Source organism: Saimiri boliviensis, chromosome 13 (genome assembly GCF_048565385.1).
Source record: "Saimiri boliviensis isolate mSaiBol1 chromosome 13, mSaiBol1.pri, whole genome shotgun sequence".
Taxonomy (NCBI): Eukaryota; Metazoa; Chordata; class Mammalia; order Primates; family Cebidae; genus Saimiri; species Saimiri boliviensis.
The window spans coordinates 85,653,493-85,673,271 of record NC_133461.1 but is presented as its reverse complement, the minus strand read 5'-3'; the positions used below and the strand labels follow the sequence as shown (position 1 = coordinate 85,673,271).

At 44.8% G+C, this 19,779-nt stretch overlaps 1 long non-coding RNA gene and 2 pseudogenes across 2 annotated transcripts in view; 1 reads left to right on the top strand and 2 right to left on the bottom strand.

Moving 5' to 3' along the window:
- The first annotated feature begins 1,822 nt into the window (after nt 1-1,822).
- On the top strand, nt 1,823-6,971 carry LOC101036146 (heat shock cognate 71 kDa protein-like; annotated as a pseudogene).
- Nucleotides 6,972-8,633: 1,662 nt separating this feature from the next.
- Nucleotides 8,634-14,167, bottom strand: LOC101036466 (transgelin-2-like; annotated as a pseudogene).
- A 3-nt stretch (nt 14,168-14,170) lies between these two features.
- The window catches only part of LOC141580840 (uncharacterized), a 30,840-nt gene continuing 25,231 nt past the window's right edge, over nt 14,171-19,779 (bottom strand). The window contains exons 3-4 of one of the 2 annotated variants that reach the window (XR_012513217.1): nt 16,287-17,118; nt 14,171-14,497 (exon numbers count right to left, since the gene is read on the bottom strand). This is a non-coding gene — a long non-coding RNA (uncharacterized LOC141580840). Of the gene's footprint in view, nt 14,498-14,988; nt 17,119-19,779 lie in introns of those variants that run through there. The other variant, XR_012513216.1, reaches the window with a different exon arrangement.

Genomic DNA, 19,779 nt, shown 5'->3' with positions numbered 1-19,779 from the left:
GACATCCAGGGAACCCGGCTCTTTCTATCTCTGTTTCCCAGCAGTCCATGCCTTAAAGTGTTGCTTTTCTCTGCAAGATCAAAGCTAGCTGCCAGCACCACACCTGCATACCAGGGAGGCATATACTCAGGATTTAGAAGGGCAAGACTCAGAAATGGTATACACTACTTCTGCTCACAGCTCACTGGCCAGAACTTAATAATAACTCTCTCTAGCTGCAAGAGAGTCTGGAAATACAGCTCTTAGTTGGACAGCTGAAATCCTATTCTATGGAAGAAGAGAATAGATCATGAAGGAACAATTCACTGTATGCCTCATGGTTTCTGTAAATTGCACCCAAAGAACCCCAACTTGAGCTCCCCGAAGCTTTTCTTGACTGCTTCAGGCCGAGTTGATGTCTCCCTTTTCTGTGCTTGGTTCTCAGCCTGCATCACTGCACTGTACTCACTCACCTGTTTGCTGGTTAGTTGGTTGGGTTTTGTTTTTTGCTTTTTTGTGTGTGTGTTTTTTTTTTTGAGGCAGGGTCTTACTGTGTCATCCAGGCTAGAATGCAGTGGCACAATCACAACTCACTGCAGTCTCAACCTCTGAGGTTCAAACAATCCTCCCACCTCAGCCTCCCAAGTAGCTGGGACTATAGGCATGTGCCACCATACCCAGCTAATTAAAAAAAAATTTAGTAGAGATGAGGCCTCACTATGTTTTCCAGCCTGGTCTTTAATTCCTGGGCTCAAGCGATCATCCTGCCTCGGCCTCCCAAAGTGTTGGCATTACAGGCATGAGCCACCGTGCCTTGCCTCACTCATCTGTTAATTTAGCTATATGGAAGAGACAGTCAGTCATCTCTAATTTCTACTCCTTCCCTCTTCCTTGGTAGTTAAGACCCCCTCCCCCAAGTTTTACGTTTGGCACGTTGCTAAATGGAATAAAGTTGACGTTTTCCAGGGTCCCTTACTGCTAGGTGTGGTAATATGATTCAGTTCAGGGGCAGGTGTAGTGACTCACACCTGTAATCCCAGCACTTTGGGAGGCCGAGGCAGGAGGATCACTTAAGCCCAGGAATCTGAGATCAGCCTAGGCAATATAGTGAAACCCTGCCTCTGCAAAAATACAAAATAGCTGGGTATAGTGGCACAGCTTGAAGTCCCAGCTACTCAGTAGGCTGGAGTGGGAGGATTATTGAACCTGGGAGGTTGAGGCTTTGGTAAGCCATGACTTTGCCACTGCACTCCAGCCTGGGTGACAGAATGAGACTCCATCTCAGAAAATATAATGAAGTTCTGGCCAGTGAGATGACAGCTTCCAGGAAACCCTATAAAAGATAGCTGGCATGCGGCCTTTGCCGCTACTTTCTTCCACATTTCTCTTGGTTGGAATAGCAGTGTAATGGCTGGAGCTATGGCAGCCACCTAAGATCATGAGATATCTTGGGAGTGGAAGCCATGCGTGTTAGGGCAACAAGAGAGAAGTCTTGGTTCACAACACTGTGGTGTGCCATACTAGCTCTGGGATACTACATACATTATTTCTGAAAGAGAAAGAAACTATTTTATTTTGGGGTGTTCTCCTTTACTCCTAGCCAGACCTAATCCTTATCCTAACAACCTGTGTCCTTGAAATTTTCCAATGGACGATAAGCCCTGGAGAGCAAGGACCGATTCTTGTCATGTGTCCATGTCTAGTGCCCTTTTTCAGCTGATATTCATGGACATCTGGCAGATTTCACTTTGACCCTAATTGGATTTGTTCATTTCCACAAATGGTCCAGTAGACCTTCAGGGTGACACTATTAGGCTTTGCCAGTCCACTCACTTTCTTACTCATGCAAGCACGATTTCAAGCCCGCTACATCTGCTCAGATCCTCTCACTCTCAGGCTGACCTCGCTGCAAAGATTCAGAGAAACTGAAGTGTTTGAGACAATAGTTGCCTCTTCTTCCCAGTACCAAATGAAAGGCTCGCCTTCTCCTCTCCTTGCCTCTTGTTATGGCAGGGGTTGCTGTTCCTCCTGTCAAAGGTGAGGCTCTCATTCCTGCCTTGCGTCTTGGCCAAGAGTCCTTGGTAGGAGCATAGAACTGTCTATCATCCTTCACTCTCCTGTCTTGATCTCCAGCTCTTTCAGAGCTTTTTTTTTTTCTTTCCTTTTTTTGAGACGGAGTTTTGCTCTTTTTGCCCAGGCTGGAGTACAATGACACAATCTCGGCTCACTGCAACATCCATCTCCTGGTTTCAAGCGATTTTCCTACCTCAGCCTCCCAAGTAGCTGGGATTACAGGCATGTGCCACCATGCCCAGCTAATTTTTTGTATTTTTAGTAGAGATGGGGTTTTACCATGTTGGTCAACAGGACTTGAACTCCTCACCTCAGGTGATCCATCTGCCTCAGCCTCCCAAATTGCTGGGATTACAGGTGTGAGCCACTGCACCTGGCCTCTTTCAAATCTTTTCTACTGATTCCATAATATGCACAAGTCATGTTCATTAGAAAAAACAATAAATACACATGCACACACGCACACATACACACACACACACACACACACACAGCCTTAACGCGTCATCACCACTTATATCCCCTTTGCAACTAAACTCCAAAGAATGGTCCATACTCAATGCCCTATGGCCTCCCTTCCTGCTCATTCTTCACCCCAGTCAGTGTCATCACCCAAGATGCTCCTGTTGCTGTCAGCAGACGTGTTTCCCTCCTCTTCTTTCCCTCTCAGCAGTGGTGAATCATGTTAGCTGCCACGCTGTGGCCTCCGGCAGACCTGGCCCCTTCCTCATACCTCTGCAGAGACTTCTTCTGCTCAGTTATTAAAATCATGTTTGGCCTGAAGGTACTCAATGCACTCTTTTTCTTACTCTATCCTCTTTCCTATCTGACCTCCTCCTGTGGCTAAATTTGTATTTTTAGTAGAGACAGGGTACCTTTTTTTTTTTTGAGACGAGTTTCGCTCTCATTACCCAGGCTGGAGTGCAATGGCGCGATCTCGGCTCACCGCAACCTCCGCCTCCTGGGTTCAGGCAATTCTCCTGCCTCAGCCTCCTGAGTAGCTGGGATTACAGGCATGTGCCACCATGCCCAGCTACTTTTTTGCATTTTTAGTAGAGACGGGGTTTTACCATGTTGACCAGGATGGTCTCGATCTCTCGACCTCGTGATCCACCCGCCTCGGCCTCCCAAAGTGCTGGGATTACAGGCTTGAGCCACCGCGCCCGGCCTTTTTTTTTTTTTTTTTTTTTTTTTTAATCCAGAGAAAGGGAATTGTAACACCTGTTTCACGGGGTTGTTGTGAGGATTAAATGCTATCTATACAATGCGCCCATCAGTTTCCTGTGCATTAAACTGCATATCATGTACTCATATACTCTTAGTTCCTTCTTCTTCCTGTAACCAAGAGGAAGCAACCACCGGTGAACCACAAGACAGAGAATTCCTGGCCCGGTCCTCAGCCGAATCTGCCTGTACTTCCTGCTCTCCAGGTTCTCGGTGTCTACCTGCCGCCTGGTGATCTAGGATGACGACCTCTTGATAATCCAGGCTCCTCGTCTTACTCCTTTCCCTGTAAAAACAGAAAAGTCTACATGATTAAGAAATAGCACATCAAGGCTGGGTGTGGTGGCTCACGCTCGTAATCCCAGCACTTTGGGAGGCTGAGGTGGGTGGATCACTTGAGGTCAGGAGTTTTGAGACCAGCCTGACCAATATGGTAAAACCCTACTTCTACTAAAAATACAAAAAATTGGCTGGGCATGGTGCACACACCTGTAATCCCAGCTATTCAGGAGGCTGAGTCAGGAGAATCACTTCAACCCAGGAAGCGGAGGTTGCGGTGAGCCAAGATTGCGCCAGTGCCCTCCAGCCTGGACAACAGGGTGAAACTCTGTCTCAAAAAAATAAAAATAAAAATAAATAAAAAGAGATGCAGCTAACGGAACGTGGCTGCAGCTCTTGGGGTTCCTGTGTCTTTTTTCGCAATCCAAGCTGGACCTACACACCAGCAGCCGTGTCTAAGGGACTAGAGTTGGTCTTGATCTTGGCTGTGTGGGTGTTTTCCAACATGGAAATGTAGAGACAATTGCCAATGATTAGGGAAACCAAATTAGTGGAAACTGTGTTGCCTTTACAGACATTAAATGATTGGTTGGTAATGCCACAAAGAATCAAGTTGCAATGAACCCCACCAACACAGTTTTTAGTGCCAAGTATCTGATTGGACGCAGATGCTGTTGCCCAGTGAGATACAAAGCATTGGCCCTTCATGGTGGTGAATGATGCTGGCAGGCCAAGGTCAAGGAGGATACAGCCAAGAGACAAAAAGCTTCTACCCAGAGGAGAGGTCCTCTGTGATTCTGACCTTACCAATGCTGTGGCCACAGTGCCAGCTGACTTTAATGACTCTCAGCGTCAGGCTACCAAAGATGCTGGAAGTATTGCTGGTCCTGATGTACTTAGAATTATCAATGAGCCAACTGCTGCTGCCGTTGCTTATGGCTTAGACGAAAAAGGTTGGAGCTGAAATAATTTTGCTGATCTTTGACCTGGGAGGTGGCACTTTTGATGTGTCAATCCTCATTATTGAGAATGGGATCTTTGAAGTCAAATCTAGAGCTGGAATGCCAGGCACAGTGGCTCATGCTTATACTCCCAGCACTTTGAGAGGCTGAGCTGGGCAGATCACTTGAGGTCAGGAGTTCAAGACCAGCCCAGCCAATGTGGTGAAACTCCGTCTCTACTAAAAAAAAAAAAAAAAAAAATTAGGTGGATGTGGTAGCACGCATTTGTAATCCCAGCTACTTGGGAGACTAAGGCCTTCTCTGCCTCCCAGGAGAATCTCCTGAACCTGGGAGGCAGAGGTTTCAGTGAGCAGAGATCATGCTGCTGCACTCCAGCCTGGGCAACAGAGCAAGGCGCCATCTCAGAAAAAAAAAAAAAAAAAAAAATCTACAGCTGGAGACACCCACTTGCATGGAGAAAACTTTGACAACTGAATGGTCAACCATCTTACTGCTGAGTTCAAGCACAAGCATAGAAGGATGTCAGTGAGGCTGAGATGGGCAGATCACGAGGTCAGGTGTTCCAGACCAGCCTGGCCAACATGGTGAAACCCTGTCTCTAATAAAAATATAAAAATTAGCTGGGTGTGGTAGCACACCTGTAGTCCCAGCTACTTGGGAGGCTGAGGCAGGAGAATCTCTTGAACCCAGGAGGCGGAGGTTGCAGTGAGCCGAGATCATGCTGCACTCCAGCCTGGCAACAGAGCAAGACTCCGTCTTAAAGAGAAAAAAAAGAACTTTGCTGCCCACTTTGACAACCAGCTTGGTGTGCTTATTCAGGTTTATAAAGGTGAGTGCCCCATGACCAAGGATTACAACCTGTCTGGCAAGTTTTGGGGCTTTAAAAAAAATTTTTATGAAGAAAAGATGTTTATTTTGGCTCATGGTTCTGCAGGCTGTACAGGAAGCGTGGTACAAACATCTCACTTATGGTATGAGCCTTAGGGAGCTTACAATCACAGTGGAAGGTGAAGGGGAGCAGTGTATCACATGGCAAGAGAGTGAAGAGGAAGGTCCCAGACTCTTAAACAACCAGATCTCTATCAGCTACCTGAGCAAGAACTCACTCTTCACCAAGGGAATGCTGCTAAGCCATTCAGGAGGGATCCGCCTTCATGATCAAATCACCTTCCACCAGGACCCAATTTCACCTCTGGGAATTAAATTTCAACATGAGGTTTAGAGATAGCAAACATCCAAAGCACATCACAAGGTCTCCAGATGGGTTTTCTTAGTGAAAAAGCCATTTCCATATCTAAGTGTGCTATGTAAAAGAAACATAGGAGAAAGAATTTTGAGATGCAGTTTCTTATTTTATCACAAATTTATTGAGATATTATTAACACACAATAAACTTCATTCTTTTAAAGTATACAATTTGATGTGTTTTGATATATACACAGTGACATACAACTACCACTATTTTCCAATATTACAAAAGTTTGGCCGGGCACGGTAACTCATGCCTCTAATCCCAGAACTTTGGGAGGCTGAGGTGGGCAGATCACTTAAGGTCAGGAGTTTGAGACCAGCCTGGCCATCATGGTATAACCCCATCTCTACCAAAAATACAAAATTAGCCAGTCGTGGTGGTGTGCACCTATAGTCCCAGCTACTCAGGAGGCTGAGGCAGGAGAATCCCTTGAACTGGGGAGGCAGAGATGGAGGTTGCAGTGAGCCGAGAATGTGCCACTGTACTCCAGCCTGGGCGACAAGAGCGTAACTCCATCTCAAAAGCAAACAAACAAACAATAAAAAAATTGTAATAGTTTGATCAACCTGAAAAAAAATTCTATATCCACTAGCCATCATTCTCCATTTACCTATTCTCCCCTCTAGAAAACATTAATCTACTTTCTGTCTCTGTGGATTGGCAAGTTTGAGCTCACAGGCATACTTCCTGTCCTCCACGGTGTTTCTCAGATTGAAGTCACTTTTGACACTGATGTCAGTGGCATCATAAATGTCTCTGTTGTGGACAGGAGTACAGAACAAGATCACCATCACTAATGGCAAGAGCCATTTGGACAAGGAAGATATTGAGCTATAGTCCAGGAAGCTGAGAAGCGCAAAGCTGAAGTTGTCATCCAAGAATTCACTTGAGTCCCATGCATTCAACATGAAAGCAACTGTTGAAGATGAGAAACTTCGAGGCAAGATGAGTGATGTGAACAAACAGAAGGTTCTTGACAGTTGTAATGAAATTATCAATAGGCTTGATAAGAATTGGACTGCAGTGAGGGAGGAAATTGAACCTCAGCAGAAAGAGCTGGAGATAGTCTGCAAGCCCATCATTACCAAGCTGTACCAGCGTGCAAGAGGCACCCCAGGAGGAATGCTGGGGGATTCCCTGGTGGTGGAGCTCCTCCCTCTGTTGGTGCTTCCTCAGGGCCCACCATTGACGAGGTTGATTAAGCCAACCCAAGAAAAGATGTAGCATTGTTCCACACAGTGAAAACATAGAAGACTTAAATTTATAGCAAATTTTGTGGCAGCTTTAATGTTCAGCTGCATAGTAAATTACTGGGCATTCTCAATCCTTGAATATGGAACATGTGCCCAAGGGAAGGAAATAACATTGCACTTTATAAGCACTGTATTGTAAGTGGAAGATGGAATGTCTTATATGAAACTGTATTTAAGATTGGAAAAAAAAATGAGATGCAGGGCCGGGTGTGGTGGCTCACGCCTGTAATCCCAGCACTTTGGGAGGCTGAGGAGGGTGAATCACCTGAAGTCAGGAGTTCGAGATCAGCCTGGCCAACATGGTGAAACACCATTTCTACTAAAAATACAAAAATTAGCTGGGCATGGTGCAGGCGCCTGTAATCCCAGCTACTCAGGAGACTGAGGCAGGAGGATAGCTTGAACGCGGGAGGCAGAGGTTACAGTGAGCCGAGATGGTGCCATTGCACTCCAGCCTGGGCAATAGCCCTTTCCCAAAACAAGCCTCCTTCTTGCCTGGGAACTAGACTTGCCTTTGTAGGACTGACAAATTAGCCACAAGATTAGACATTATGGTTTAGGACTCATGCAGCTGGAGGCTACAAGATTCTGACCCTCCCTAAACTGTTCCTAAGATCAGTGCTTGAGATATTTTGCAGGCCCTGCATCTGATGGATCAGCTGGCACCACCCAGATCAATAACCTGGCTCATCTGATCTTGTGGGCCCCACCCAGGAACTGACTCAGCGCAGGAAGACATCTTCAACACCCTGTGAGTTCATCTCTGACCTGACCCATCAGCACTCACAGCTCACTTTTAAGGCTTTTAAAGTTGTCCTTAAAAACTCTGATCCCCAGGCCTGGTGTGGTGGACCATGCCTGTAATCCCAGCACTTTGGGAGTCTGAGGTGGCAGATCACTTGAGGTCGGGAGTTTGAGATCAGCCTGGCCAACATGCTGAAACCCCGTCTCCACTAAAAATACAAAAACTAGCCAGGTGGCAGGCACCTGTAATCCCAGCAACTTGGGTGACTGAGGCACAAGAATCAAATGAGAATCACTTGAACATGCGAGGCGGAGGTTGCCTGAGACCTAGGTTCCTCATCTCTACTAAAAATGCAAAAATCAGCTGGGCATGGTGACACATGCCTGTAATTCCAACTACTTGGAAGGTTGAGGCTGGAGAATCTTGAACCCGGGAGGCAGAGATTGCAGTGAGCAAAGATCATGCCACTGCACTCCAGCCTGGGCAACAGAGCAAGACTCCATCTCAACAACAACAAAAAGGTGCTAGACTTTTCATCTCTTTAGGATTGGGAGGGCCTGGAAAAAAAAAAAAGATATAGCTATGTTAATAGAGAATCTTTACAGATGCAAAATTTTCCCCACGAAGGACAACTTTGCAGGCCATATGAAGATATGGCAAAGAAACATGTTTTGGGATAAAATATTTTTATTTTCTTCTTTGAATTGTAATGTTATTCCATAGTCAGGTTGGAAAGTCAGTCACAATATACAGGGTTAAATAAAACCCATCTGATGAGAATTTATGGTTTGTATGGCATGACTTGCCAGACTCCTTAGATAGGAATTAGGCCGAGAGAAAAAAAAAATTAGAGCTTAGTCTTCAGATCAGAGGATCTAGCGTGACATCCCATAGCTGGTCATGCCAGCCTGAGACACGCAGTTGGTGCCCATCTGTAACTCAATCATGTCCTGCCCTCTTGTAGCTGGTTGTCTGAGGAGTTCCAAGGATTCTCCTTGGCTTTTGTACGGAAACATCTGGGATCCCCAGAGAAGAACCCATCATCCTGGGCTACTGCCAGCCCACCCAGGTTCATCATGCACACAGGCCATGCTCTTTCCTTCCTAGAGGTGCACGGTTTGCAAGATGTTGGTGGTGTTAATGCCACAGTGCTCCACTGCTTGCAGGCACTGAGATACCCACTCCATCGGAGTTAAGGCCATGGTGGAAGCCTGGATCTTTTTAACTGGGCCCTGCCCCTTGGGGCTTAGTGCGTTAATGAGCTCATATAGCTCCGTGCCCTCCTTAAGCAAGTTTTGGAAGTTCTCGTGCCCAAGCTGGGGCCAGCCCCCATCCTTTCCACACTGGCTGATGATCCACTGGTGATTCATTGATCTGCTCCTGGTCTGTGTCGTATGGTTTCTCAATTTTCTGCTGTACCTCCTGGCTCAGGCCACATGCAGGTCCCCTGTTGGCCATTCCACTGGGTGGTGGTGGCTGTGGGGAGCAATATGATGATGATGATGATTATGTAGTTGTTTTTTCTTCTTCTTTTTTTATTGTTATTATTTAGTTGTTTTTATTATTATACTTGAAGTTCTCGGGTACAGGAGCAGAACATACAGGTTTGTTACATAGGTATACACATGCCATGATGGTTTGCTGCATCCATTACCCCGACATCTACCTTAGGTATTTCTCCTGATGCTATCCCTCCCCTATACCTCCACCCCCTGCTATCCCTCCCCTAGCTCCCCACCCTCTGACAGACCCCAGTGTGTGATGTTCCCCTCCCTGTGTCCATGTGTTCTCATTGTTCAACACCCACTTATGAGTGAGAACATGTGGTGTTTGGTTTTCTGTTCTTGTGTCAGTTTGCTGAGAATGATGGTTTCCAACTTCATCCATGTCCTTGCAGAGGACGTAAACTCATCCTTTTTATGGCTGCATAGTATTCCATGGTATATATGTGCCACATTTTCTTTACTCAGTCTATCACTGATGGGTATTTGGGTTGGTTCCAAGTCTTTGCTATTGCGAACAGTGCCACAATAAACATACGTGCATGTGTCTTTATAATAGAATGATTTATAATCCCCTGGGTATATACCCAGTAATGGGATTGCTGGGTCAAATGGTATTTCTAGTTCTAGATCCTTGAGGAATCACCACACTGTCTTCCATAATGATTGAATTAATTTACACTCCCACCAAGAATGTAAAAGCATTCCTATTTCACCACATCCTCTCCAGCATCTGTTGTCTCCATATTTTTTAATGATCACCATTCTAACTGGCATAAGATGGTATCTCAACATGGTTTTAATTTGCATTTCTCTAATGACCAGTGATAATGAGATTTTTTTTTTTTTCATGTTTGTTGGCTGCATAAGTGTCTTCTTTTGAGAAGTGTCTGTTCATATCCTTTGTCCACTTTTTGATGAGGTGGGTTTTTTCTTGTAAATTTGCTTAAGTTTTTTGTAGATTGTGGATATTAACCCTTTGTCAGATGGGTAGATTTCAAAAATTTTTTCCCATTCTGTTGGTTGCTTGTTCACTGTAATGCTAGTTTCTTTTGCTGTGCGAAAACTCTTTAATTTAATTAGATCCCATTTGTCTGTTTTGGCTTTTGTTGCCATTTCTTTTGGTGTTTTAGTCATGAAGTCCTTGCCCATGCCTATGTCCTGAATAGTATTGCCTAGGTTTTCTTCTAGGGTTTTCTTCTAGGGTTTTAATGTTCCTTCTAGGGCTTTTATGGATATTATTAATATGTTGGTGTACATCTCCTATGTCGTTTTCTCTAGGTTCTCCCTGTTTTTGTCTTTATGTATTTTTCCCCCATCTTCCTGTGGGTTATTTGAACATTTTTTAGAATTACATTTTTTATTTGTGATAGTGTTTTTAAGTGTATCTCTTAGATTAGTTTTTTGCGGCTACTCTAGGTAGTTTATATATTAGGCCAGTGCAAAAGTAATTGCAGTTTTTGCCATTACCTTCTTTTCTTCTTCTTCTTGTTCTTTTTTTTTCTTTTCATTCCCCAAAGCACAACTTTATTTTCAGAAAGGAAAGGACACCAAAAATAGGACTGTCCTGTGCAGATGTGCAATAGCCTTCGTGTGGGGACCAGATGCCCCTTGGCCATTGGAAAGACAGATCTTGTAAGTTCCATTCATCCATGAACTCACCCATTCATTGGTTTTTACTGAGTGTCTGCTCAATGTTGGGACAGACAGGGATAGAAGTTCCTGCCATAGTGTTCTGATGTAGGACATATTTGCCATTATTTTCAATGGTAAAAGCCACGATTACTTTTGCACCAACCTAATACATACTTGATAGTCATTTTATTATATTGAGATACATAAAACAGTTTTTTTCTTTCTTTTTTTTTTTTTTTTTTTTTTTTTTTTTTGAGACGGAGTTTCGCTCTTGTTACCCAGGCTGGAGTGCAATGGCGCGATCTCGGCTAACCGCAACCTCCGCCTCCTGGGTTCAGGCAATTCTCCTGCCTCAGCCTCCTGAGGAGCTGGGATTACAGGCACGTGCCACCATGCCCAGCTAATTTTTGGTATTTTTAGTAGAGACGGGGTTTCACCATGTTGACCAGGATGGTCTCGATCTCTTGACCTCGTGATCCACCCGCCTCGGCCTCCCAAAGTGCTGGGATTACAGGCTTGAGCCACCGCGCCCGGCAGTTTTTTTCTTTTTTTGAGACAGAGCTGGAGTGCAGTGGTGCGACCTCAGCTCACTGCAATCTTTGCCTCTTGGGTTCAAGCGATTCTCCTGCCTGAGCCTCCCAAGTAGCCAAAACTACAGGCATGCACAACCATGCCCTGCTAATTTTTTTGTATTTTTAATAGAGATGAGGTTTCACCATTGTTGGTCAGGCTGGTCTGGAACTCCTGACCCAAAAGGATCCACCTGCCTCGGTCTTCCAAAGTGCTGGGATTACAGGTGTAAGCCATCATACCTGACCAAAAACAGTTTTATTCAGAAACTTTTTTAAAAGAAAAATTCTTTCTTAAAAGTAATAACAGATTCAGAACAAATGCTGTACTGGACCAGATGCTGGAAAAACAGGAGGTTTTTTTTGCCCTTTTTGCCTCTCCTTCTGCCATGATTGTATGTTTCCTGAGGCCTCCACAATCATGTGGAACTATCAGTTAATTAAACTTCGTTCCTTTATAAATTCTTAGCCTTTTGCCTGCCATTTCTCAGCTCCCAATCTGCCCTTGCATGCTCCTCTCTTTTATGCTGTGTCTGGAACTCTGCAATGCTCCTTTCAGATTTCTTAGCTAGCTGCGTTCCTACAAAGCTTTGTCAATAGTGGGCACTAGAGGAAGACTGTAAGGTAACAGAAAAGAAGGGACTTTCTTCTTTCTAACTTATAGGTAGATAGATATGGAGTATATATATGATTTTATATATATACATGAGGATTTTATATATATATATATATATATATGCCTTCTGTATACCAATTACACATATAATAAATATTAATCAATACTTTTATGTTACTAGTAATAGCTGCGATGTATTGAGGACCTATTCTGTGACTCTTTGCCTGGCTACTTTCTTCTCAAGTTTTAAGTTTCTGCTTGAATTTAAACTCAGAAAGGTTTTCCCTGATTACCTTATCAAAAGCAATTGCTGTTTCCTCGGCTTCAGCTCATAAACCTCGTCCTTTATAGTACACAAAACAGCATAATCATTTTATTTTTCTGGTCATCTTCCCTACTAGAATGTGAGCTCCATGAGAGGGAGCCTATATTGGTCTTGTTCACTGCTGTCTCCCTAAAGCCTAGCACAGTGTTTGGCTCACAGTAGGTGTATATGAGTATTTAAAAAATACTGGTGTGTCCATTCATGCTTAACAAGCCATCCTAAAATATAGTGGCTTGAAACAACACAGTAATTTCTCATGATTTTGTGGTCTGGCTGGGTGGTTCTGGTCTTGCCTAGGTTCACTGAAGAAGCTGCATTCAGCTGGTGGATTGACTGGAGCTGGAAGGTCCCAGATGGCCTCCCTTGGTGGGGATAGCTGGAAGACTGGGGCCTCTCTCTTTATGTAGGGTAGCCCAGGTTTCTTTACATGGCATCTGAGTTCCCAGAGTGTAAGCCTCAATGTGCAAATATTTATTGAGTCTCTGCTTGGGTCACAGTTATGTCTCATTAGCCATCAAGTCATGACCAAGCCCAGAGTCAGTATGGAAGGAGCCTACCCAAGGGCATGAATACCAGGAATACCAGTAGGTCTGATTCACTGGGAGCCATCAGTACAACAGTCTGTAATTTTGTATACATTATTGCTAATACTGATAGCAGCCTGCCACATAGTTGCTATTCTTATTATAATTTTTTTTGATGAAGTCTTGCTCTGTTGCCCAGGCTGGAATGCAGTGAAGCAATCTCAGATCACTGCAACCTATAACCTCCTGGGTTCAAGTGATTCTCCTGCCTCAGGCTCTTGAGTAGCTGGAATTACAGGTGTGCACCACCACGTGCAGCTAATTTTTGTATTTTTAGTAGAGACATGTGTTTCACTATTCTGGCCAGGCTGGTCTCGAATCTTGGCCTCAAGTGATCCGCCCACATCGCCTCCCAAAGTACTAGGATTACAGGTATGAGCCACCATAGCCAGCTTATAATCTCTTTTAACACAGCAGTCCCCAACATTTTTGGCACAAGGGGCACATTTCATGGAAGACAATTTTTCCATGGACCAGTGTGCCAAGGATGGTTTCAGGATGAGTCAAGCACGTTACATTTATTGTTCACTTATTTCTATTATTATTACATTGGAAGATACAATAATTATAAAACTCACCATAATGTAGAATAAGTGGGAGCCCTGAGCTTGCTTTCCTGCAACGAGACAGTCCAATATGAGGATGATGGGAGACAGCCATAGACCATCCGGCATTAGATGCTCATAAGAGGTGCATAACCTAGATCCTTTCCATGTGCAGTTTACAATAGGGTTCATGTTTCCATGAGAATCTAATGCCACCACTGATCTGACAGGAGGCGGAGCTCAGGCAGTAATGCAAGTGATGGGGAGCAGGTGTAAATACAGATGAAGCATCTCTTGCTTGACACTTAGGGCTTGCTGTGTGGCCCAGTTCCAAATAGGCCATGGACTAGCAGCAGTCCACAGCCCCAGGGGTTGGGGACCCCTGTTTTAACAGATGAAGACCCTAAGGTCCACAGAAGTCAAGTAACTTGCCCAAAGGTCACAGCCACTAAATGATACACAATTCTAATTTCGATTCCAAATTCTGTGACCGTTCACCATATCACAATCTCCTTCTGGGAAAACATGGGTAAGAAAATAATGACAACCCAGGACAGAACTGTCAACCTATATTTTCATTTGAATGGGAAACACAATAGGTTTTATTTTCCTTTGCATGTGGTGGTGAAGATGAATGAGTCAGATGATTTGGGCTAAAGAGATTTTAAAATACCTCAATTGTCACTTCATTAGTCAAGCTGACTCATGCTCTCACTGAAGTTCTATGGTTCCTCAGCTGTAGTCACACAATATGTCATACATAATTCTCTGTCACAGCTCTTACCTGGGTACTATTTGTGATTCACCGTTTATTTTGAACTCTTCCTGGTCTGGATCCACACTGTTGTATATTGTCTGAAGCACAGCAGGATCTCAACAAATGTTTGTTAAATGAATGAATTAGCAGAGGTCAAGGAGGCCAAAGACGAAGTCTTTCACTGTTTGCCAGGGACCCTAAGACGAATCAATAAATAACTAGAGAGTAAAGCATTAAATGGAATGAATTGCGTATTTGCTGTGGTTTGAATGTCTCTGCCAAAACTGATGTTGAAATTGATTGCCAGCTAGGCACAGTGGCTCACTCCTGTAATTTCAGCACTTTGGGAGGCTGAGGCAGGAGGATTGCTTGAGCCCAGGAGTTTAAGACCCATGTGGGTAATATAGCAAGACATGTCTGTTTTTTAGAAAAAGAAAATTAGCCGGGCGCGGTGGCTCAAGCCTGTAATCCCAGCACTTTGGGAGGCCGAGGTGGGTGGATCACGAGGTCGAGAGATCGAGACCATCCTGGTCAACATGGTGAAACCCCGTCTCTACTAAAAATACAAAAAGCTAGCTGGGCGTGGTGGCGCGTGCCTGTAATCCCAGCTACTCAGGAGGCTGAGGCAGGAGAATTGCCTGAGCCCAGGAGGCGGAGGTTGCGGTGAGCTGAGATCGCACCATTGCACTCCAGCCTGGGTAACAAGAGCAAAACTCCGTCTCAAAAAAAAAAAAAAGAAAGAAAGAAAAAAAGAAAAAAAAAGAAAAAAAAGAAAAGAAAATTAATTGCCATTGTAACAGTATTAAGAGGTGACACCTTTATAGGGTGATTAGATCATAAATGGATTAATGCTGTTATCATGGGAGTGGGTAAGTTATCTCCAGAGTGGGCTTCTGAGGAAAAGGTAAGTTTGGCCTCAATTCTCTGTCTCACATGCTGAATTCTGCCTTCCCCTTTTCACCATGGGATGGCTCTCACCAGATGCCAGTGCCATGCTTTTGGACCTTCCAGTCGTGCTTTTGGACCTTCCAGAACCATGAGCCAAATATATTTTTGTCCATTTTTTTTTTTCCTTTTTGTGAGACAGTCTTGCTCTGTTGCCAGGCTGGAGTACAGTGGTGACACCTCAGCTCACTGCAAACTCCACCCCCCACGGGTTCAAGCAATTCTGCCTCAGCAAACACCCAGTCCATGGAGGATTGCTTGAGGCCAGGAGTTCCAGGCTAGCCTGGGCAACATAGCATGACCCCATCTCTACAAAAATTAAAATTAAAGACCATGCTGTCTGCCCTGTTAAGGCTGCATCATCTTTGTGAGGGGTTCATGATACAGCAGGATGCGGTGACATAGAAAATACAGACATCTGCATTTGGGTTGAGTCACAGGAGTGTTTTTAGAGGGTGCAAACAGCTTCATTTCTGGATGGAGAGAAAGTTGCCACAGTCATGGGACAGATAAACAGAGTCAGAGGTGATGAGGGATGTGAGCTGGAGAGGTCAGCTGGTCCATGTCATGGTATTAGGGTACTGTCCCCAATACATCTCTTGTTTTCATGGGCCTTATTGGCTTTTTATTTTTTATTTTTGAGATGGAGTCTCCCTCTGTCACCCAGGCTAAAGTGTAGTGGCATGATCTCGGTTCACTGCAACCTCTGCCTCCTGGGTTCAAGCAATTCTCCTGCCTCAGCCTCCTGAGTATCTGGGATTACAGGCGCATCCCACCATACCTGGCTACTTTTTGTATTTTTAGTAGAGATGGGGTTTCACCATGTTGGCCAGGCTAGTCTCGAACTCCTGACTTCAGGTGATCTGCCCACTTCAGCCTCTCAAAGTGTTGGGATTACCAGCATGAACCACTGCCTAGTCTGTGGTATTTTGTTACAGCAGCAGAAAATGGACTAAGTATTATTTGAAAAGCAAGAAGTAGTACATGGAAGCGGACATTTTGGTTAAACAAATAGGTCAGGCCAGCCATGGCGGCTCATACCTGTAATCCTAGCAGTTGGGAGGTCAAAGCAAAAAGATCACTTGAGACCGGAAGTTCAAGTCCAGCTTGGGCAGCATATTGAGATCCTGTATCTACAAAAGCAACAGTCAAAATCTGTTGACAAAACTAGCTTAAATCGACTTGTGCTTTTAAGTACCTTCATCAAGTTTTAATTTAGAAAAGTTCTATTCATTTCAACCAATTCTGCTTGTTTTTTTATTTAATTGTTTTGTTGTTGATTTTTCTTCTTTCTTTATCAACGATTTTGAAAGTCCACAGGGAAGAGTCACATCCCATAGCCTTTTTTCCACTTGCTTGGTCCACCCCATTCAGCACTACCTTGGCCTCCCAAAGTGCTTGGATATCAGGCACGAGCTGCTACACCCAGCTAAACTATTTCCCACTAATTCAGTGTTACAGAAACCACAGGCAATACTGTAAAGTTCATGCCACATGTGCTAATACACAAGTGGACAGCATCACTCCCTTAGTTTCCCCAGCTGCTATTCAAAGTAAAGCTGGTAAGGGCTGTGTACGGTCTTCCAGTCACCAGGGCAGTTTGTAGCTGGCAGGAGACTCCAGGAGCCAATCTTGGTTCTAGATTTTGCTGGCCTTCTTCCAGATGTTCTGCAGCTCACATGAACTTTGTTCCCGGGAAACCTGTAGATAGGCAGACCAGCCAGCTAATACAGGCAGGTCTGAATGGGAACAAATACGAAAAGGCTGGTCCAGAGCTCCAGGATGCTGGCACAGATTTCAGATTAGTTCCAGACCATGCCTGAACCCCCAAGAAATGTCGTGATGGTACAGTTTCTGACAATAGTCAGCAGGCCTGTAGGAAAAGGGCAGATACTTTTCGTATTAACAGCTGACATGCAACACAGTTTAAAAGAGCCTCTGCTTGCTTCATCTCAACTGAGCAAGTAAGGCGGGTACAGTTGACCCTAAGTTAGGGAAGGGCAAACTAGGACTTTTTAAAGGCTACACAAGAACCAGATGGCTAAAATATGGCTAGAACTCAGATCTCTAAATTAAATATCCAAGCAGGCACACAGGGCTTCTCTAGGGCCCAAACTAGCAGCCTACATGGCCAGGTGATCCCTGGAACTACCTGATCAGCCAGACCTTCAGCTGGTGGCTGGCTTTATAAACTCCATGCCTGGATTTACCTCCCTCCCAGCTGCAGTGAAAGGCTCATCACTGCATACTAGCAACACCTGATGAGGGGAACTATGGGAGAACCCAGTATAAAAATATATAATGTCAAGATTGGGCACGGTAATTCACGCCTGTAATCTTAGCACTTTGGGAGGCCAATGTGGGTGGATTACCTGAGGCCAAGAGTTCGAGACCAGCCTGCCAACATTGTAAAACTTCATTTCCTCTAAAAGTACAAAAATTAGCCAGGCATGGTGGCACACACCTGTAATTCCAGCTACTTGGGAGGCTGAGGCATGAAAATAACTTGAATCTGGGAGGTGGAGTTTGCAGTGAGCCAAGATCACACCAGTGCACTCCAGCCTGGGCAACAAAGTGAGACTGTCTCAAAAAAAAAAAAGATTTATAATATTAAGTAATAAGACACTTGCTGAGTGCAAAGCATAGATTCCTGTCTGGCAGATCAGGAAGACTTTGATGCGGCTTCAAGGCTGGGAAGATCTGGTGGCTCTATCTTGATATCTGACCACATCCTTCAGAGATGAACTTCAGTGACTCTTGGCCTCCCTGGCCTGTCTTTAAGGCAGTGCTTCTCAATCAGGAGCAATTTTATCCTTAGGGGACATTTGCCAGTATCTGGAGACATTTCTAATTGTTAGAGCTGGAGGAGGGGGTGCCGTTGGCATCTAGAGGGTAGAAGCCAGGGATGCTGATATATGTCCTACAGTGCACAAGACAGCCCCCCACAGATGTCAGCAGTGCCAAGGGTGAGAAACCTGCTTAAAGTAACAAGGTTGGGCTTAGGGAAAAACTCTGCATTACTCATCTCTCCCTGGAAGAGCAACTTGCTCAAGATGTCAGAGCTAGTAGAGTCCAAGCCAGTGTCCAGAAATCCCAATGAGGCTACTCCAGAGGTCCCACTTCCGTTTTTTTTTTTTTTTTTTTTTTTTAAAACATGGAGTCTGGCTCTTGCAGCCCGGTCTGGAGTGCAGTGGTACAATCTCGGCTCACTACAACCTCTGCCTCCCAGGTTCAAGCAATTCTCCTGCCTCAGCCTCCTGAGCAGCTGAGATTATAATCACCTGCCACCATGCCCAGCTAATTTCTTGTATTTTTTAGTAGAGATGCAGTTTCACCATATTGGCCAGGCTGGTCTCAAACTCCTGACCTCAGGCAATCCGCCCGCCTCAGCTTCCCAAAGTGTTGGGATTACAGGCGTGAGCCACCGCACCCGGCCAGGTCCCACTCCTTTTAAGGCAACAGCCTTGGCAACATTCTTCTCCCATCCTCTCAATTTCTTCCCGTGTAAAATGCGCATCATGATACCTACCAATTAGTATGACTATGAAGATTAAGTGTGATTAGGTGATATGGTTTGGCTGTGTCCTCACCCAAATCTCATTTTGAAATCCCACGTGTTGTGAGAGGGACCTGGTGGGAAGTAATTGAATCATGGGGGCAGGTCTTCCCCGTGCTGTTCTTGTGAAAGCAAGTAAGTCTCACGAGATCTGATGGAGAGTTTCCTCGCCCAGTCTCTCTCTGCTGCTGCCATCCACCTTGGATGTGACTGCTCCTCCTTGCCTTCTGCCATGATTGTGAGGCCGCCCCCGCCACGTGGAACCGTAAGTCATTAAACTTCTTTCTTTTGTCAATTGCCCAGTCTGGAGTATGTCTTTATCAGCAGTGTGAAAATGGACTAATACATAAGGCATGTGAGAATGCTTTGTGAACTGGTTAAGTACTGAACTAATATCCGTGATTATGACAAATATCAAGGTCTTGGGTAACTGAATAGCATGGAGGGAGCAGTACTGGAGCTTGTAAATGCAGAGGGTGGGAGTGTCAGCTCAACTCAGCTAACATACATGTGTCGGATGCTGGAGATGGAAAAAACAAAGTTGTAATCTTCATCTGCAAGGTGACGGGAATGGGGGGGTTCTCAAACCTATAGCCCAATGCTAAGAGTGTGGCTCTGGAAGCAGGCTGCGTCGGTTCACATCCTGTTTCTTCCAGGTACTATTTGCGTGACCCTGGGCAAGGTGTGTAACCGCTGTGTGCCTCCTTTCCTCATCTGTAAATGAGGATCATAGTGCCCGCTTCACAGTGTTGTTGCTTTCAGGTAACAGTGCCTGGCACACAGGAATTGCAAAATAAATGTCAGCTGTTATTATTGCCCTGCTAAGATCCCATGCTTCCCACAGTGCTGTATCTTCAGCATACCCCCGCACCCATGAACATTTGTATCAAAATCTTTTTTTTTTTTTTTTTTTTTTTTTGAGGCAAAGTCTCACTCTGTCACCCAGGCTGGAGTACAGCGTCACCATCTCAGCTCACT